Source organism: Eulemur rufifrons, chromosome 2 (assembly GCF_041146395.1).
Source record: "Eulemur rufifrons isolate Redbay chromosome 2, OSU_ERuf_1, whole genome shotgun sequence".
Taxonomy (NCBI): domain Eukaryota; kingdom Metazoa; phylum Chordata; class Mammalia; order Primates; family Lemuridae; genus Eulemur; species Eulemur rufifrons.
Window position 1 is genome coordinate 17,584,581 of NC_090984.1, and position 15,174 is coordinate 17,599,754.

General features: G+C 51.5%; 1 protein-coding gene across 1 annotated transcript in view; it reads left to right on the plus strand.

Moving 5' to 3' along the window:
* Nucleotides 1-2,283: 2,283 nt before the first annotated feature.
* Nucleotides 2,284-15,174, plus strand: part of GNG7 (G protein subunit gamma 7) — a 124,540-nt gene continuing 111,649 nt past the window's right edge. The window contains exon 1 of the mRNA XM_069497821.1: nt 2,284-2,319. The gene's annotated coding sequence lies outside the window, so the exon portion shown is untranslated. The remainder of the gene's footprint in view (nt 2,320-15,174) is intronic.

Sequence of the window (15,174 nt, forward strand, 5' to 3'; positions counted from 1 at the left end):
GGAGGAAGAGTAGGGCAGTGGTTAGGGCCTGTCCTCCGTGGCAGGTGGGAAGATGGGGGAAGCCCAGTGGGTTCCATATCTTTGCTTTTGTCACATGGCGCTGATCTCAGATCACCTGCTATCCTGGGTGAAGCAGATACTGTGATTTTAGAGGCTCTGCTATGCAAAGCTCCCATGATGTGTCAGTCACTCCCAGAGGATGACCCAAGGGGGCTTCGGGTGCGGAGCAAGGTTGAACGTGTCCACGTCATTCTCAGATCATTTTTATCAACGTCGCTTGGTGACAGTTTCACCCCCATGATTTCCCTGTTTTTCAGTCTTAAACTCACCCCACCAGGTTCCTTCCTTCATCCTTCCAGTTGCCAGGAACTAATTGAGCTCCTACTGTGTACTAACTACTATGCCAGCCACTAGGAATATAGGTTCCCAAAACTGCAGTCATCAAGCTACATGCTATTTTAATGCAAGGTTTAATGCAAAGGAAGCCATGATGAACCAAATATCAACATTTTAAATAAAGACAGGATCTGAGTAGGCTGTGGGGAGTGAGCGAGGTGAGTCGTACAAGCGCAGCATCAATCAGATCTCGTCTTTTTAAAAAATGCTGGTGTTTCGTTCATCATGGATTATTTGTGCATTTATTCTGAATTTTTAAAATACTGTCTGAACATCGTATTTATCTTGATGGCGACTTGAGTTTTTTGTTTTTGCCTCTATTTAAAATTTGGATTTGAATGTTGGATTTGAATTGCAGATTTTGCCATTCCCCAATGTATACATATTTCAAAACATCACGTTGTACACCATAAACAGTTTTTGTTTGTCAGTTAAAATACTAAAATTAAAAAAATACATTTTGGATCTGAGACACATGCGTCACTGGTCTCACCCTTGTCCCAGCCCTGATTTTCCTTTGGGGCCAAGTAGTGACGTGCTGAGTGAAGCACACTCAGCTGATTTTCACCCAGTTGCTGCAGGAAATCTCTAGACTTTCTGATTTCCTAAGAGCGCCTGGAAATCTGGATTTTTTTTTTTTTTTTTTTTTGCAAACCATCCTGATTTAAAAACATTGGCAACAGATTTAAAAATTTTAAAGGATTTTTTTTTGGACACATCTAGCATGGAGAAGCCACCAGTTTGCAACCCCTATTTAGACAGTCGTTCCTCTTGGGGGATGTGGGCTGGGGGGAGCCGGGGGTGGGCAGATAGGAAAAGGGAGCTGCCGCCCGGGTACCCTGGTTTCTCTGTGCGCTGCAGGGGAAGCCGCTGGAGCCTGAGATGAGCAGGGAGTTTCCTGCAGGGATGACAGGAGCCCTGGGGGAGCAGAGCCGGGAGGCCAGCAGCCCCATCACAGGGCCCAGGCGGTGGTGGCGGGCACCAAGTGTCAGTGTTGGCTAAAGTCCCTGAGTTCACACAATATTGTGGCTGCATCCTCCCACATAGGAACGGCTCCCTTTCGGGACCCCTTGCTGGTTTTGGAGACAAACCAAATGTTTCCCAACATCACCAGGCAAGCTTGCCAAAAATGCAGATTCCAGGGTCCAGTTCCCTGCAAGATTCTGGTTCATTACATCTGGGTGGGGGCCCAGGAATCTGCATTTTGAAATCCAGGCCCATGAGTTAGGAAATTGGGAAACCCTGGCAATTACGAGATGGGCTTAGGCAAATGACCCTGGGTTTCACCTCCCTGAGACTCAGTTTCCACCTCTGTAAAATGCGGTTCATCATTATCTCGCCTCCCTGCTTTATGCAGAGGGTTCCACGAGAGGGAGCTCATGAAGTGTTCAAGAAAGCGGCGTCGCTCTTATTGTTACTGACATTCTTCCTTCGAAAATGAGCCCCCGGAGTTAGGATCCGGAATTCGAATCCGCTGCGCCCATGCCCGGGATTGGAACTTGCAAAGCGCCTCGCGCCTCCTTGACGTCATGAAGTCGCCCCAGGAAAGCCGCTCCTCGCCCCGCCCCCGAGTCCCCCGCAGCGTGCTGATTTGCATATTAGCATTGCCCCGCCCCCTGCTGTACGCTCTCCGGCTCGCGAGTGGTCCGCGGCGGTGCCACTCAGCGCTCCGCCCTCCGGCCCCGCCCGCACGCGGAGCCCCGCCCCGCTCTCCTGGGCGCAGCCTACCCCGCTGCCTGCCCCTCGCCCCGCCCCCGGCGCTGGCCTCCCGCTGCCTGGGCCCGTGATTGGTCGCGCCGGAACGCCAGGGCCCGCCCCCCCGCGCGCCGGCCCCGCCCCCTGGAGGGGAGCGAGCGCTCGCGGGCCGGGGCGGCGGGTTCGGCTGCGCGGCGGGGCTGAGGCGGCCGCGGGGCCCGATCGCAGGTAAGGACGCCGCGATCCCGGCCGGGAAGCGCAGCCGGGGTCTGAGGGCAGCGCCAGCGGCCCGGGGAGGGGGCTGGGACGGCTCCGACTCTGCGGATGAGTTGGGGGTCGGGGGTCAGCTGAGGAGGGGGCTGGGGCTGGAGCTGCGGGCCAGGTTAGCTGGGGAGGGGGCTGGAGTTAGGGGCCCAGGTTAGCTGGGGAGGAGGCTGAACTTGGGGGCTGAGGTTAGCTGGGGAGGGGGCTGCAGTTGTAGTTGAGGTTAGCTGGGGAGGAGGCTGGAGTTGGGGGCCCAGGTTAGCTACGGAGGGGGCTAGACTTGGGGGCCGAGGTTAGCTGGGGAGGGGGCTGGAGTTGGGGTCCAGGTTAGCTGGGGAGGGGACTGGAGTTGGGGTCCAGGTTAGCTGGGGAGGGGGCTGAACTTGGGGACTGAGGTTAGCTGGGGAGGGGGCTGAACTTGGGGACTGAGGTTAGCTGGGGAGGGGGCTGCAGTTGTAGTTGAGGTTAGCTGCGGAGGGGGCTGGACTTGGGGGCTGAGGTTAGCTGGGGAGGAGGCTGCAGTTGTAGTTGAGGTTAGCTGGGGAGGGGGCTGGACTTGGGGGCTGAGGTTAGCTGGGGAGGGGGCTGAACTTGGGGGCCTAGGTTAGCTGGGGAGGGGGCTGCAGTTGTAAGTCGAGGTTAGCTGGGGAGGGGTTTGAGAGTGGAGTTGGAGGTCTGAGTTAGCTGGGGAGAGGGCTGGGGTTGAGTGGAGGGTGGAGGTTATTTGAGGAGGGACTTCGGAGTGGAGTTGAGAGTCGTGGGTAGCCAGGGAGGGGGTCGGGGATGGAGTTGGAAGTGTGTTCCTCTGGGGAGGGGGCTGCAGACAGAGTTAGGGGCTGGGCTTAGCTGGGGAGGGGACAGAGGGGTATAGTTTGTTGAGAAGGGGCATGGAGGGACCTTGTGGTTAGGGTTGTCTGGGGAAGGGCCAGAGGGACAAAGTCAGGGGCTGGCCAGGGAGGGGCTGGGGGATGGAGGCAGGGTCAGGCTTGTCCCAGAAGGGGTCCCAGGGATATGGGGAGAAATGGAGAGCTTGAAGTGCATGGGGTGGGTGGAGGACATTAGGGCGGGGTGGTGAGAAAGGTGTAGGGTAAGGGCCAAGAGACCCCAGGGGCAGGTGTCTTGCTAGAGGTTGACTATTCAGGAGGTAATGGGGGGGTTTCAGGTAGGAATCAGTTATAAGGAATTTGGAATCACCCCCTGTACTTTTTTGGGGGACTAATCATTTTTCACAGAAAAGGACACCGGGCAGAAGTCCCCGGGGAGCAGGCAGCAGCAGGAGATGGGAGTTCAAAATACTTTCCGAGGTCTATTTCTAGGATATAGGGTGCAAAGGAGATGTCTTAGGAAGCAGAAAGGCTCATGTTGGTGACTGAATTTTTCAGGAACTGAAGTGGGAGTTTTTGGGACGATGATATTGAGGGGCGTGGGAGGCACTTTATTTTTCCTGGGTAGCGGGGGTTGCTAGGGGCTGGCAGGTGGGCGGTGGAAGACAGGCTTGACAGCAGAAAAGCAGCAGGTCCCCAGGGAGGAGTCTTGAAACTGTTGCTAGGTGTTGGTGAGGCAAGTGCCGGGTTCACACACTCACGCCCGTAGGGGGCTGCGGTCTGGGCTCGCCAAGATGGAACGTCGAGGGGCTCAGGGAGATGGGTTGCCTCGAGCTGCCAACTTGGCAGTGTCACCTCTCAGAGATGTCGTTTGCCCCCCGGAAAAGCGGGAATCATAAATACAGTAGCATGTGCCTCGTAGGGTCCTTGCAACATCCGACGGGGGAATCCCTGCCCCAAATACAACTTCCTGGCACGCCCTGAAGGTTCATGAAGCATCGAGGATAATGTTCTAAATGGAGTTTTTCTTGGGGTGCTGGGGTGGTGGTGGGGGAGTAGAATGACTGGGTTGGCCTAAAGGCGAGGAAAGAAAGCAGTTGATACTTAACTCTAATCATTGGGGTGCACATAAGGGTCACCCTAGGAGCTTTAAAAGACAATCTACAAAAAAAAAAAAAAAAAGTCTCCATATTAGTAAAAGTGAGCAGAAAACTCAAAAGGAAGTAGAATCTATCTGGAACTGGCACCAGGAGCTTCTGAAGGCTTGTCAAGGGACAAGTCCATGTTCTTGAGAGAAGGTTGCCTGAGTCGTTGGGACCTAGGTGTCCCCTCTCAGGAACCATTCCGATGTTTGCCCCATAAGGAACCATCCACGCCCAATTTTATGCTCTTTAAATTTATGAGCTTTACAGTTTGACTTTATGTGATGCATTCAGGTTTCTCTGCACCCCCCCCCCCCCCCCCCCCGCCCCGGCACTGTGGACACTGGGGCTGGGTTGTTTTCTGGGGTGAGGGTGTCTGGGGCACCGCAGGGTGCTGAGCAGCGTCCCTGGCTTCTACCTACCCCACACCAGGAGCACCCATCAGTTGTGACAGCCACAGATGTCCCCAGCCATCGCCCAGTGTCCTGTAGGGGCAGAGTCACTCCAGTTGAAAACCATTGTTATAGGCAAAACTGATTTATTTTCTCATTTAAAGACACTCCTCTCACCTTTGAGCCTTAGAAACCATGGCCATTCCGAACGAGGGATTGTCCTTTAAATCACTTAGTGCTCTTGTTTTGAGAGGAGAGAAGAAAAAAATCACTCCTTTTAAAGAATTTTGGAAATGCTGACTTATTTCTGGGTGGGGCTTTTGTGTCTTTTGATCACTTGAAATGGATTTTGAATATGGGATGCACTTCCCAGTCACAGGCACGGGAAGGTGGCGAGTTTGTGAGTTGCTTCCTTGGTTTTAACGTCAAGTGTGAGGTCCTGACAGTGGCTTGAATGAATTCCTCAGGTGAGTCCTGGTCCACAGAGGAGCTTTATTGAGAACATATGCTTTGACCGATGCCATTATTTTCTGTTCTTGTTTCTTACTTAATAAACCCTGGGGCCCTGCCGTGGGAGGGAAAGGCAAGTAAACACGAACCGTCCTCACATGCAGACAATGCGGCGTTGTGTTTACCGAATGGAGGCGTTTTTCTCGTCCACCCTGTCTCAGTGTGAAAAACTCCCTTTTTTTCCCCATTCAAGGTGTTACTGCAGATTTTTCTCATTTGCATCTGCAGACAGGGATGGCCTTTAAAATCATATTAACTAAGTCATTCGTAGTTTTGAAGATCTGGCGTGATTTCTTCCAAAAAGGTCGTGCCTGGCCTCTGTGGCTTTGGAACTTTCTGGTGCTTTCCGGAGAGGCTGGTTACTACCCCAGTTGTGCGATGGATCAGGGTGGCGCAGCTTTCTCGTTCCCTGCGGGCTGCTGTGTCTCAAATGACATGGGCAGCCCTGGGGGTGACTGCCCGAGCTGGGTTTCTGTCCTCGGGAAGGTTTGTCTCGGCTCTGCCACACGCTTGTGTCCTTTCACAGTGGACTTGTGCAATGTGGCCATGTCCTTGGCCGTGTCACGGCGCCTCCCTCTGAGCAGCGATGTTCATTTTGACATTTGTCGACCTCACTTGTCACTGCCTCTTGCTGCTGCACCCGTTGGCCTGGCTTGTGTCCGTTAAGGGTTAGAGAAGAGCGTTCATGGTCTGTGTCACCCAGGAGACCTGGCGCTGCAGACCTGAGGTGAGAGCCCAGGAGATGGGGTGACTTGTTCTCCGTGGCACACTGGCCCCCAGCATGTCACACCCGTCCTTCTTCTCGCCTGTCCTGTGGCGTGGGCGGGCCACCTTCTCTCCATGTCCCCGTGTGGTCCTCACCTCCCACCTGGTCTTGCCACTGGTGGGCTTGTGGGCCACTCCAAGACTCACCCAGAAACGGTTGCTGGTTCTTCCCGAGAGACTTGCAGAGAGGAAAGTCTTTTTGCTTTTTGTTGTTTTAAGTGAAGGCTATAATTTACATATAAAATTCAACTCTTTTAAGCCTACCATTTAGTTTTTTTTATTAAGTTTATCGAGTTGTGTAATCATCCCCATAAACGCCTTTTAGAACTTTCCACCACCCCAATAAGATTCTTCGTCCCCATCAGCAGTCACCCCCCTCCCCCTCTTCAGCCCCTGGCACCCACGAATGCATGTCCTGTCTCTGTGGATCTGCCTGTTCTGGACATTTCATATAAATGGAGTCACACACTGTGTGTCCTTCTGTGTCTGGCGTCTCTCACTGAGCATGATGTCCTCAGGGTCCATCCACGCTGTGACCTGTGTCAGAGCCTTGTCCCTTTTCCTGGCTGAGTGATATTCCATCGTGTGGATGGACCACATTGTGTGTGTCCATTCATTTGCGGATGGGATTTGGGTATGTCCACCTTTGGTGTTGAAGCATAGAGCTGCTATGTTAATGGCTTTTCCTGGGCACAGGTGGCCCACTAGACTGAAGCTTGGGGTGTTCATCAAGGGGTGTTTTTGCCTCAATTCTGTCTGCTTTCTTTCCCACCCCAACATTCTCCCTTGAGCTAAGAGCAGATTCCCATCTCTGTCACTCCACTGGGTGGACCCTGCAAGGCCCCAGTAAGCTCCCTACATTGCCAATCAGATGGTGACTTCCCTGCCACCTCCACCAGCTCATCGTCCCCACCGGAATCGCAGGTCCTCATGTGGCCTCCGTGGCCCTCCTCGTGCTGGCCCAACCTGACCCTTCTGAGGCCCCCACACCCCATCAACCCCTCCAGCTCCCCGCTGCCCCCCGGGTTTCCTGGACGCCGCCGTTGCTGTCTCCTTTGTCTGAAACGTTCCTTCCTTCCTTCCTCTGTCCAACAAAGGCCCGTTGTGTGCCTATTTTAAGCCTCAGAACTTGTGCCAGGCCTTGGGAGCACCACGTGAATGAGCCGCCTGTGTGCTGGTGCAGGGGGCGTGGAGGTGGCAGCCAGGGTCGGAGGTGCCTGAGCCCTGCTGCCTGCCTTGGCACCGGGAGGCAGGGTCCCTGGGGGTGGCAGGAAGAGGGGCTCAGCCTGGGTACTCTGTGAGTGAGCTTCACCCCCGCAGGCACAGTAAGAAGTCTCCCAGGGGTGGGGAGGTGAGGAGGTGGGTGAGGTCTGTGGCCAGGAAGGTCCAGAGAAGAGGCCAAAAGGAAGCTTTGAGCTGAACACGTGGGAGAAGAGCACCCCATCTCCGTGTGTGCACAGAGGCGGCTGGGTCTCTTCCTTCATGTAGTGCTCAGCCTGGACACCGGTGACATGCCGAGTCCCTGTGGGCTGGGGCCATCCTTGGCCCACAGCTAAGGCCCGGCCCTTGCAGGCCTTGTCTTCGACGAATTGCACGAGGTTCCTGGGGCTGCCGTCACCGATGATCACAAACTGGGTGGCTGAAACAAAAGGAATGTACTCTCTTGCAGTCCTGGAGGCCAGATGCCTGAGATGAAGGGGTGGCAGGGCTGCTCCCTCCAGAGCCTCGGGGAGGAGCCTTCCTGCCTCCCCCAGATCCCCGGGGGTCCCAGGCACCCCTTGGCTTGTGGCCACATCGCCCTAATCTCTGCCTCTGTCGTCACACAGCAGTCTCCCTGTGTGTGTGTGTGTGTGTGTGTGTGTGTGTGTGTCTATCCGTCCTCTTACGAGGACACCTGTCACAGGATCGGGGCCCACCCTACTCCAGGGTGACCCCATCTTAACTTGTTACATCTTCAAAGACCCTATTTCCAAATAAAGTTCCATTCCCGTGTATAGGGGGTTAGGTTGTGGACAGATCTTTTTCGGGGGCACAGCGCACCCCCTAACACCTAGAAAGCAGTTGGTCCCCTGTGTGTGGTGAGATTCAGGATTTCCCCAGACTGTGGTCCGGGTGCTGAGCCCCCTTCCTACTTCTCCCTCCTCCTTCTGCCTTTCCCAACAACACGGAAACTAAACCGCGCCGCACTGCACACAAAATGGAGAACTGGGTGCCCCCAGGGGCCCCCTGAAAACTGCCCACCATGTCCTCCTCTGGTGATGTGCAGCACACGGAAGGATGTGGTGGGAATTTTAAAACGCTCTATAAATATTAGCAGGATTGCTGTTAAAATGCTGGGCTTTGAATAAACCAGGGTCCCTTGGACTTGAACACTGGGGCAAGATCACTCTCTGGGTGGGTGAAATTATTCTTTTGTGTTTTTTTTTTTTGTTTTTTTTTTTTTTGAGACAGAGTCTCACTCTGTTGCCCGGGCTAGAGTGAGTGCTGTGGCTTCAGCCTAGCTCACAGCAACCTCAAACTCCTGGGCTCAAGCGATCCTCCTGTCTCAGCCTCCCGAGTAGCTGGGACTACAGGCATGCGCCACCATGCCCGGCTAATTTTTTGTATATATATATTTTAGTTGTCCATATACTTTCTTTCTATTTTTAGTAGAGACAGGGGTCTTGCTCTTGCTCAGGCTGGTCTCGAACTCCTGACCTCGAGCGATCCACCCGCCTCGGCCTCCCAGAGTGCTAGGATTACAGGCGTGAGCCACCGCGTCCGGCCTCTTTTGTGTTGTTTTGTTTTTTAAAACGCTGGGTCTTGCTCTGTTGCCCAGGCTGGAATATGGTGGCATCATCGCAGCTCACTGCAGCCTCCAATTCCTGGGCTCAAGCGATCCTCCCGCCTCAGTCTCCCGAGTAGCTGGGACTACAGGTTCGCAACACCACACCTGGTCAATTTTTCTATTTTTTTGTAGAGATGGGGTCTCGCTCTTGCTCTTGTCCCTGCTTCTACCTGCTCCATGCCAGGAGCACCCCCCAGTCATGACAACCACAAATGTCCTCAGACATCGCCCAGTGTCCCCTGTGGGCAGAGTCACCCCTAGTTGAGAGCCACTGGACTAAACTATTTCTAATGGGATTTTCTGATTCAGTGATTGCATTAAATAAAAAGATATGTCTGGGTTTTTAATAGACCTTATTTTTCGAGCTGTTTTCGGTTCGCAGCAAAGTTGAGTGGTTCGTACAGAGAGTTCCCATATGCACCTGCTCCTCCCAAACCGCAGCCTCCCCCACTGTCAGCCTCCAGCAGCAGAGTGGGATGTTTGGTACAGTCTCCGCCCGTGAACCTACAGTGACATATCCTTGTCACCCCGAGTGCACAGTTGACATTGGGGTTCACTCTTGGTGTTGAACATTCTATGGGTTTGGACAAATATGCAATGACATGTGTCTACCATTGGAGTATGCTGCAGAATTGCTGGGCGCCGTGGCTCACACCTGTAATCCCAGCAACGCGGGAGGCTGAGGTGGGAGGATCAATTGAGGTCAAGAGTTCGAGACCAGCCTGAGGGAGAGCGAGACCCCGTGTCTACTAAAAATATAGAAAAATCAGCTGGGTATGGTGGTGCCTGTAGTCCCAGTTACCTGGGAGGCTGAGGCAGGACAATCGCTTGAGCCCAAGAGTTGGAGGCTGCAGTGAGCTGTGATGACGCCACGGCACTCCAGCCTGGGTGACAGAGCAAGACCTGGTCTCTTAAAAAAGCAAAACAAAACAAGAATAATTTCACTGCCCTAAAAATCCTCTGTGCTCTTAGTATTCATCCCTCTCCCTCCCTGATATTTTGTTTTTATGGGCAAAGAGATAAGACCAACATAGTAACCTTGAATGCCTATTGGGAAGGACGTATCTTTGTATACTACAGCGTTTTATATGAATTATCTTCTGTGTTACCCATTCTGATAAATAGTCCAGTAGAAACACAACCAGGAGCTTCACAGATAATTTTAAACATTCTGCTGGCCATATTCAAAAAACAAAAATAAGGCCGGGCGCGGTGGCTCACGCCTGTAATCCCAGCACTCTGGGAGGCCGAGGTGGGCGGATCGTTTGAGCTCAGGAGTTCGAGACCAGCCTGAGCAAGAGCGAGACCCCATCTCTACTAAAAAAAATAGAAAGAAATTATATGGACAGCTAAAAATATATATATAGAAAAAATTAGCTGGGCATGGTGGTGCATGCCTGTAGTCCCAGCTACTCGGGAGGCTGAGACAGGAGGATTGCTTGAGCTCAGGAGTTTGAGGTTGCTGTGAGCTAGGCTAACGCCACGGCACTCACTCTAGCCTGGGCAACAGAGTGAGACTCTGTCTCAAAAAAAAAAAAAAACAAAAATAGGTGAAACTGATATTAATGATGCATTCTTCTTAACTCCATAGATCCAAAATATTTTTTTGCTTTGCAGACAGGGTCTTGCTCTGTCACCCAGGCTGGAGTGCAGTGGCACGATCACAGCTTACTGCAGCCTCCAACTCCTGGACTCAAGTGATCCTCCTGCCTCAGCCTCCCAAGTAGCTGGGACTACAGGCATGTGCCATCATGTCCCGCTAATTTTTCTATTTTTAGTAGAGATGGGGTCTCGCTCTTGCTCAGGCTGGTCTCAAACTCCTGGCCTCAAGTGATCCTCCTGCCTCGGCCTCCGAGGGTGCCAAAATATTATGCCAGCATGTCGTTCAATGTAAAGAAAGCATGAACAAGCTTTTTTCCATTCTTCCTTTCCTGCTAAGTCTTGGAAGTCAGGTGTGTGTTTTGCACCCAGAGCCCATCTCAGTGTGGAGGAGCCACATCTCAGGCGCTCGGTGGCACCTGAGGCCAGCGGCAGCCGTGCTGGAAGCGCAGGTCTGGGAAGTAAACAGGGAAAGTCTCAGGAGAAAATAACATGTCTGAAGGCGTGTGCGCGCATCTTCACATTTGGACACGGCAGTGGTCGTTTTTGGAACTACTCAACTGTTTGCTTTGCTGAGGGATGGTGCCGGACGCCAAGAAAGTACTTGTCAAGACTTTCCAAAGGGGAAAAAAGCCAGTCTACTTATTGCTTGCTAAAATGAGGGTTGAAAGATTTACAGTGCATTAAATATAAAAAGCACATCGATGCTATTTTGGAGGCAGAGTGTAGGTCAACACAAGGGAACATGCAGCTTTGTTCTGGCGGAACTGAGCCCATGGGCTGAGAAACTTATGTGGATTTAGAATCAGAGAATCTCAGAACATCAGTTCACCAAGGGCCCTGGAGATTGTCTGGTCCTGGGGTCGGCAAACCACGGCCCCTGGGCCACCCCGACGCACAGCCTGTTTTTATATGTGACCCGTGGGCTAAGGTGGTTATTACATTTTTATTTTAATTATTATTTTTATTTACTTTTTTTTTTGAGACAGAGTCTTGCTTTGTTGCCTGGGCTAGAGTGCAATGGTGTCATCACAGCTCACTGCAGCCTCAACCTCCTGGGCTCAAGCGATCCTTCTGCCTCAGCCTCCCAAGTAGCTGGGACTATAAGCCTGCACCACTACACCCGGCTAATTTTTTCTATTTTTAGTAGAGATGGGATCTCCCTCTTTGTCAGGCTGGTCTTGAACTCCTGACCTCAAGTGATCCTCCTGCCTTGGCCTCCTAGAGTGCTGGGATTACAGGCCTGAGCCATGGCGCCAGGACACATATCTTTAAATGGTAAGGAAAAAAGATCATGACACATTAAAATTATATGGTGTGCAGATCTCAGTTTCTGGAAATAAAGTTTTATTGGCACACAGCTTCATGCATTCTGCTACAATGGTGCAGTCGAGTAGTGGCCATAGAGACTGTGCCGCAAAGCCCAAAGCAGTGATGATCTGGCCTTGTCCAGGAAAAGTTTGTTGGCCCCGTTGGCTTGAGTGCTTTACAGGTGACAAAATTGAAGCCCGGAGGTTTCACGAGTTAATGGTTATGGTGGGACTTGCCCTCGGGAGTTCATAGTTTAGCTTTTATCACTTCATTTAGGCCTCTGTGTTGGTAGAACCCTAATAGTCAACTTCAGAGAACTTGTCCCAAATACAATCTTGTGAGGAGCTTTTATCTCATTTACGAGCAGGGTTTAATGATTTTGGAACAAATGTATAGAATGATTTTTTTCCCCCATAGCATTACACCATATATAGTATGATTGGCATTCTGTTTTATTTATTTCTTTTATTTTTTTGACATTGTTTTTATTTTTAACTTATTTTATCTTATTTATGTATTTGTTTTTAATTGACAAATATTTCCTTTAGTGTCACCAAATGTAACAGTACAGCTTAGAAATAATGGGTTCTTAGATTTGATCAACTGTGACATTTGGTAGCTCAAAAATATATCACATTTTTCAATTGAGATGATCTTTATTATGTTACTTAAAGATGTACAAACAGGCTAGGTGCGGTGGCTCACACCTGTAATCCCAGCACTTTGGGAGGCTGAGGCAGGACGATCACTTGAGCCCAAGAGTTGGAGGCTGCAGTGAGCTATGATTGCACCACTGCACTCCAGCCTGGGAGACAGAGTGAGACCTTGTCTCTTAAAAAAAAAAACAACAATGTACAAACACAAAACTGTGTAAAATGTCTTGAGCTTATAACTATCATACTAAACCATAAAAAAGTATATAAAGTAAAATCAAAACAGCAACAGGTGAAGCAATGGTTATTCAAACTCTTAGTCAAATTAACAACTTTAACGTCATGGGGTGGGTGTTTTTTAAGAATGATGATTTTAATCCTGGCAATTAGCCTGGCAAAATTTTCCATAGTGAAATTTGAAAACGGTGACGGCTTTAAGTGAAAACAAATGTTTCCTTTTGTCTGCTTGGGAGCAGAGGACAGTTTGGACAGTTTTCTCTTTCAACACCAGCTGAACTCAGACCCGCCATTCTCTCGAGGCTGAGAACTGACAAACCGTTAGCACTTAGCAGTGGAGGCCGATGTAAAAATATTTGAGGCAGGGGAGAGAAATGGTGGTTTGGCTTTTATGATTTTGGGGTTTTCTCTTTGCAGATTGCAGCTTATGAAAATGTACAGTTGTTTTCAACTTGAATTTTCGATGCTCCAAAGGCAAGAGGAGATGGGAGGACATGGGGCTCCGTGGAACTTTGTGGATTGCTTGGCTGTTTTTTCTTGTACCTCTCTCTCTCTCTGTCTCCTCTGCTTTTTTCTGTCTCTGTCTCTGTCTCTCTGGGTTCCAGAAGGCGCTCAGTCTGGGCAAAGAAAACCAAGGCTGCCGGTTTGCATGTTGCAAAACTCAGACACGTGTTTGTAGGTTTGGGGCACATGAGGGCAGGGAACCAGGATTCCAGAACTCTCACTTCTGGTCTGGGTTCTGTGTCTGCACTCAGCCTGCGTTTTCCCAGCTGGGAAATGGGTCCTACGGTAAGGTCATGTTCATAACTGTCACTCCGTTGATCGGAGCAGCCTCGCCCCTGGAACAGAACAGGACACCCTTGGCCTGCACGTCGTCTCTGACAGAGATACCGGACTGAGCTCTAAGGCCTGATTTTTTAAAGAAATTTTTTGCTTTGGAATAATTTTAGATTTCTAGCAAAGTTGCAGAGAGAGTGTAGAGAGGTCCCGTCAAGCCCTCCTCCCGCTTCCCTGCATGTTAACGTCGTAGGGTGCCCTGGTGCATTTGTCATGCTGAGAAGTTAATGTGGGGACATTTTTATGAACCAAGCTCCACACTTTATTCAGATTTCATTCGTTTTCCCCTTAATGTCCTTTTTCTGCCTCGGGGACCCATCTAGGATCCCACGACAGTCCATGGTGACAGTGTCTCAGACGTTCCTGGTCTCTCGTGACCTGGGCGGGCCCGAGGAGGACTGGCCGGCCACCTTGCAGACCGTCCTCCAGCCTGGGGTTGTCTGATGTGTTTCTCACGGTCAGACCGGGGTTCCGGGTTTCAGGAAGACGCACAGAGTCAAGGGGCCCTTTTGGTTACACCCTGCCAGGGGCGCGTGATACCCTCGAGACGCACCACTGGTGACATTAACCATGAGCTCCTGCCCGGGTAGCCTTTGTCCACCTGCCAGGGCCTCTGAGGCCACAACCCGCCGTGGGAACTCCGGCCTCCCCACGATACCGACACTGGCATGCTCCATCCTCTGTCCCGAGAACTTGGTCTTCGATCTTCGAATCACGGTTTAAACTTACTTTCCACCCCACCCAACACAGGCTATGCTCCTTGAGATGGTTTTGGGGCCTCAGAATCCCATCGTCTTATCTGTCTTGGCCGCAAACGCTGAAGAACATCTCGGAGAAACATTTCCCTTCTGATTTGAGACATATGTGTCCCGCTGGTCCCAAATGTGTTGGGAGAGGGGCTTGGCCCGGATCCCAGTGTTGGAAACTGAAACAAGCATAAGCTGGCCTAGAGTGTTGCACACAGCTCTTCCACCTTTTTTAAAAAGGAAGGGGGAGATTTATGTATTTATAAATTTTTTCTTTTAAGATATAATGTCTCCTTCTGTTGTCCAAGCTAGAATACGGTGGCGTAATCACAGCTCACTGCAGCCTCCAACTCCTGGGCTCAAGCGATCCTCCTCCCTCAGGCTTCTGAGTAGCTGGGACCACAGGTGTGCACCGCCATTCCTGGCTAATTTTTAAATTTTTTTTTTTTTTTAGAGATGGGGTCTTGCTATGTTGCCCAGGCTGGTCTCAAATTCCTGCCCTCCAGTGATCCTCCCCCCCTGGCCTCCCATTGTGCTGGGATTACCAGCGTGAGCTACCGCTGGGCCTGGAAGGGGGAGATGTAGATCCGCAGGGGGATCTGAGACACAGACCACCCAAGGCCGGGGAACTACCTGACCGAGTGCCAGTTTCTGCCCTCCAGCCTCCAGGGACCAAGGTGACACACCCTGGGTCCAAGTTCTTTCATGGATGGCGTGACTGGCAAAAGGAGAGGACTGCTGGAAACCAGGATATCTGCATGTCGGGGTGTTTGGCTTGCCCTTTAAAAGTGAAACTGGGCCGGGAGAAGGAGGATGGGCTCTCCGCTCCTGGGGACAGTGAATGGGGCCTTTTGTCTCATGGAGGCTTTTTTCTTCATGGCCTCTTTTGACTCGGCAAATGACAGGGTGTTGTTGGGCACTGGGTGTGCAGGGCTGTGCCTGCCCTCGGGGCCTCATCTCAGAAGAGGGAGACCTG